Source organism: Lepisma saccharinum, chromosome 2, assembly GCF_977018435.1.
Source record: "Lepisma saccharinum chromosome 2, izLepSacc3.1, whole genome shotgun sequence".
NCBI lineage: Eukaryota > Metazoa > Arthropoda > Insecta > Zygentoma > Lepismatidae > Lepisma > Lepisma saccharinum.
The window spans coordinates 187,507,695-187,513,015 of NC_139230.1; the positions used below are offsets into that span (position 1 = coordinate 187,507,695).

Sequence of the window (5,321 nt, forward strand, 5' to 3'; positions counted from 1 at the left end):
AACAACTGAGTTAATGTTTTCTTCTTTCCAGAGCAGGACACAACTACATTTCTGCAATGGCTAGAGACAACCAACTGAGTACATGTTTTCTTCTTCTTTCCAGAGCAGGACACAACTACATTTCTGCAATGGCTAGAGAGAAACAACTGAGTAAATGTTTTCTTCTTCTTTCCAGACCCAGAACACAACTACACTTCTACAATGGCTAGAGAGAAACAACTGAGTTAATGTTTTCTTCTTTCCAGAGCAGGACACAACTACATTTCTGCAATGGCTAGAGAGAAACAACTGAGTAAATGTTTTCTTCTTTCCAGAGCAGGACACAACTACATTTCTGCAATGGATAGAGAGAAACAACTGAGTAAATGTTTTCTTCTTCTTTCCAGAGCAGGACACAACTACACTTCTACAAAGGCTAGAGAGAAACAACTGAGTAAATGTTTTCTTCTTCTTTCCAGGCCCAGAACACAACTACACTTCTACAATGGCTGGAGAGAAACAACTGGTGAATCTGGAACCAGTTGGTTTTACTATAGGAAAGAAGATTGGAGAAGGGTCGTATGCATCAGTTCACATGGCACACTACATAGATCCAGACACAAAGGTCAAAGTTCGTCTTGCGTGCAAGATATTTGCAATGGAGAAAAAGAGCAAGCAGGATGGAAGTCAATCTCTTACGAGGGAAGCAGATATTCTATCGGTCATTAGAAACCCTCACATTGTGCCAATACATAGCATCATACATCGTGGACCTAGAGTGTTCATTTTCATGGGCTACGCGGAAAATGGGAACCTTGGCCACTATGTGCGGAAAAATGGCAACGTTCCGGAAGTCCGGGCAAAGTTCTGGTTCAAGCAGATGGTGAATGGAATCCGGTATCTGCACGGCATAAATATTGCACACAGGGATCTTAAATGCGAAAATATTTTGCTCTCTGGAAATTTCAACATAAAGATTGCCGATTTCGGTTTTGCTCGCTTCTGCATCGACGATTCCGGTAAGGAAATCTTGAGCCAAACTTACTGTGGATCGGATGGTTACGCGCCTCCAGAAATATACAGTACCGTTCCTTATGACCCAAAAGCGGCTGACGTGTGGAGTTTGGGTGTGGTGCTCTATTACATGCTCAACTCTCAGGTGCCATTTGAAACATCAAATGTGTTGAGGACGGTGAGAGAACAGATGAGTCGTAATTGGAGATTCAAGCCACATGTCGAGGACATTGTCTCGCCTGCTGTGGTTTCTCTTTTGAAAGAGATATTCGAACCGAATTTCAGGAAAAGGCCGACAATTGATCGAGTCGCCGAGCATGAGTGGGTGGCAACTAAATCATCGGAAAATGTAGGAAAGCATTGTTCAGCCGTCCAGGACAGTGATCAAAGCCCTGGGCCTGCAAATTGCAGCCAAGAATTCGTACTTTTATCCAATGATGCACTTCGTCGCAATATCCACATAAAGATACTTAGCTGCCCAGATTAAACAAACAATTTGTAAACGCAAACGTGTAAATTGTATACTCAACGTCTATAGGCATTAGTTATGCAACTTAATTTCAGCAATATGGGTGCTAAGGGCAATACATTTGTTACACTTTTGCATGAAAGTCCTTTATTTTCTTGACTTATAAAAAATAAGAACAAAATATTCAGAAACTGCTGAAGATTTTAAAAAACTGCAAAGTTAATTTATGGAATAAAACATACTATAAGTTTTTCAGTCATTTTTTTGAATGTGATATATTTTGTAATTTAAGTATCAACTTATGAATACCGAAAGCAAAACTAAATATCAAATTCGTTCTTGTGTCAGAAGAACAAGAAGTAAGTGCTAACAACTAAATCTCGGTAACGCAAAAGACAACGTGTAAATAAAAACATACATATATGTATATATGATTAAAGAAGCAAAATTATTTGCTCCAAGTGAGAAGGTTCAAATGTTACGTAAAATGTTATCAGAAAGGGCGTTGTATTATTTTCGTACTGGTTGTTACATTTGATAATGTCATTGTTAAGTTTATCTTAGATAGTATTATCAATACTAGAATTTTATGCGACTGTTTTATATTCGTATTCAATAAAGGTTGAATTCGAAATTTTAAACATGTACATTTTTATATTTTAAAACTTTTGATCGAATTATTGTATGAAAATTAGTAACGATGTACATTTAGTACCGTGCGTTCATTTCGATCTGCAGCCGAGAGATCGGGAGAAGCGTGGCGGGCGGCGCTGACGGAGATGCCGACAATTGCGGCCTGTAATGCCCGCTTATTTTTATAGACATATGCAGACATTTATATAAATATTGCAAAACGATCACTAACCTGTGTTATAACACGCAAAAGTTCTTCTGTAATTCATCCAAGTTCTGCTCTTATATACACAAATAAATACGCTATAGAAACGATGTTAAGAGCCACAGATAATAAAGCATTTTAATCATAGTTTTGACCAGTAACGCCCTGTTTAAGTTTATATCCTTGAAAGAGTTTTGTGGCCATGGGAATCGTTTGGAGGTTTCGAATGTGCAACACTGTATCAGGATTACACTGCAGACGAAACCGATAAAAGTGAATGGTTTTCGTGAGCTTCCTTGCAATCCGAAATATCCGAGCTCGAGTTTTTTGTTCCTTCGCGACTAGATGAAGACAGAGTTGTAAATATAGTGGCGAGCAATGTAAACCAAGAGCGTGTTAATTTCGTACTGTGCGCAAGAGTGTTATTCTTGGTTACTTGCAGTTACTTGTTTGTGTTATTGTAGTGTGTATGTGTGACGTGTCAGTGAGACGATTGGAATGCCAGCCGCAAGATTCACGTTAGAACAAAGATTTTTTTATGTATGACACGTACCTACGTGAAAACAAACTCGTGTCGAGACGTGTGTAGGTAATTTGTACAGAAATTCCCAGGCATTTCAACTCCACACAGAGATACGGTTAGACATCTTGTCCTTAAATTACGAGAAACTGTATCGTTAAATTTTAAAACACCTAAGCAAAAACGACGGATTCTAACCGAAGCAAAACTCGATGATATTGGTGCAGCGTTAGAACGTTCTCCAAACAAACCTCTACGCCGTGTTTCACAAGAGGTGGGCGTGTCAAAATCATCGGCACATACAGTCACTAAGCTACTAAAATTAAAACCATACTCTTATAACACAGGTTAGTGCTCGTTTTGCAATATTTATATAAATGTCTGCATATGTCCATAAAAATAAGCGGGCATTTCAGGCCGCAAATGTCGGCATCTCCGTCAGTGCCGCCCGCCACGCTTCTCCCGATCTCTCGGCTGCAGATCGAAATGGACGCACGGTAGTATTACTATTTGTTTATATAATATTTACAATTACAAAATTATTTGTAAAGCAATATACGTGCTTCATATAAACTCAGGTGTGTGTATGTGTATTTGTGTGTGTTTGTGGTGTAAGTCTTAATGCATCCTATACTGAACTGTGATCACATGCCTCCTGTATACGTAAAGTGGTAAAATTTTTATTTATTTATATAATATTTACAATTACAAAATTCTTTGTAAAGCAATATACGTGCTTCATACAAACTCAGGTGTGTGTATGTTTATTTGTGTATGTTTGTGGTGTAAGTCTTAATGCATCCCATACTGAATTGTGATCACATGCCTCCTGTATACGTAAAGTGGTAAAAATTGAATTAAAACGTATTAAAAATAAAAGTGTTCATAGCTTCATTGAAAAATATGTAGCATCCGGAGTATCGTTCAGGTGATTTGGTGTTTGCTAATTACAAAATAAGAATAATAATAATGTAGAAAATGTTTATGGAGCATACATGAGATACATAGGATAAATAGGATACAAAGGTTAAAATGAATTGATTACAATGTTTTAGAAAAAAAAAACAGAATATATGCATTTGCGTTGAAAATATAAACATTATGAATATTTACTTTTAATGTTTTTGTGCAAAGTATTTTATGTTTTTTAATGCACATAAGCTAATCATTATCCCAAGCACTGAGATGTGGATTAATTTGTAATTTCTTCTAGTCATGTTGCGCTATTTAGAACACTACAAATCTGTAAGACAGCCGCATTATTTGTGAGGTCACTAAAATTCAAATATTCCAAACCCGTGTTTGCAAGACAAACTTAATAAAGGATTTTTAGATTAAGTACGTGCTTGCCTTGCCATCTCTCTCCCTCCCTCTCTCTGTCTCTCTCTCTGATTTCTGATTTCCTCAGCCCTAAGAAAACACGTTGATTTATAAGGAGACGTCGTAATATTATTGTTTATTGATTTGGTTTATTTTACTTCGCATTTCTACCACATTTGGCTAATCGCGAAGATGAGGATGAGTGATGATAAGATGAAACTGATGAAGGGACGCTGACAAACGACACCCATGCCCTGGCCGGGATTCGAACCTGGGACCCCTGGCGGAGTAGCGCGAGAATCTCCTAATAATTCAATAGTTTGCAGTATACTTTTTCTATTTAAATATGTCTTGGAAGCTTTCGTGGTTGGAAATGATAAATGTATAGCTGATTTCTTGAACATTTTCCAATCTTTCGAGAGCTGACGTCACCCTCATCTGCAGGAATTGAAGTGGAGATAAAAATATGAACGATGCTAGCTAGATCTCAAAATCTTGGAAAAGTTTTCAGAACTTACCTCTATAGCCCGAAATAATATATTCATCAAAAATCTTTTGTTTCCAAAATTGCAATTGATGATAATGGAATCGTGTTCGGTTTCATGTTGAAAACATACAAATTTGTGTAGCTACCACCAACAATAGAAGTGTGTGTGGCCGAGCCCTTAAAGAGGTCTACTCACGATATCGGTTCCAAAAGTTCTGAATTCGAATCCCAGTCTGCCCCTTTATTAAGTTCATGTAATTGTAATAATCGACAATTAACCCTCAGATCAAATAATATCCCAACGGACCATGAGGAACTTGAAATTTTAGTACATGAGGCGTTCTCCCGTAGAGAAGGAATTTGAACTAGAATTGATTTACGCAGATTTTGCGAGGGCACATGGGAGGGTGCAATTCGTGTCAAGATTTGAATACCCACAATGTTTTCAACAAGTGAGGCACCCATGATAATAATATCTATACGCGTCGCTCACTGTCAGTAAACTGGCTATGAATGAGATCCGACAGATTGAAGAGGAAGAAAATATCGACATTGTAGCCATCCAGGAACCACACAATGAACAACAGAATACAACATGTCTCAATAAACTCCACAGTAATACAAGACAGCACAAGAACCTTAGCGACAAAAATAATAAACAATAGAAACATAACAACAACTAAAATCTCACAAT

The 5,321-nt window shown here is 37.5% G+C and overlaps 1 pseudogene; it reads left to right on the plus strand.

The window, feature by feature from the left end:
• Nucleotides 1–484: 484 nt before the first annotated feature.
• Nucleotides 485–1,480, plus strand: LOC145983791 (testis-specific serine/threonine-protein kinase 3 pseudogene; annotated as a pseudogene).
• The last annotated feature ends 3,841 nt before the right edge of the window (nt 1,481–5,321 follow it).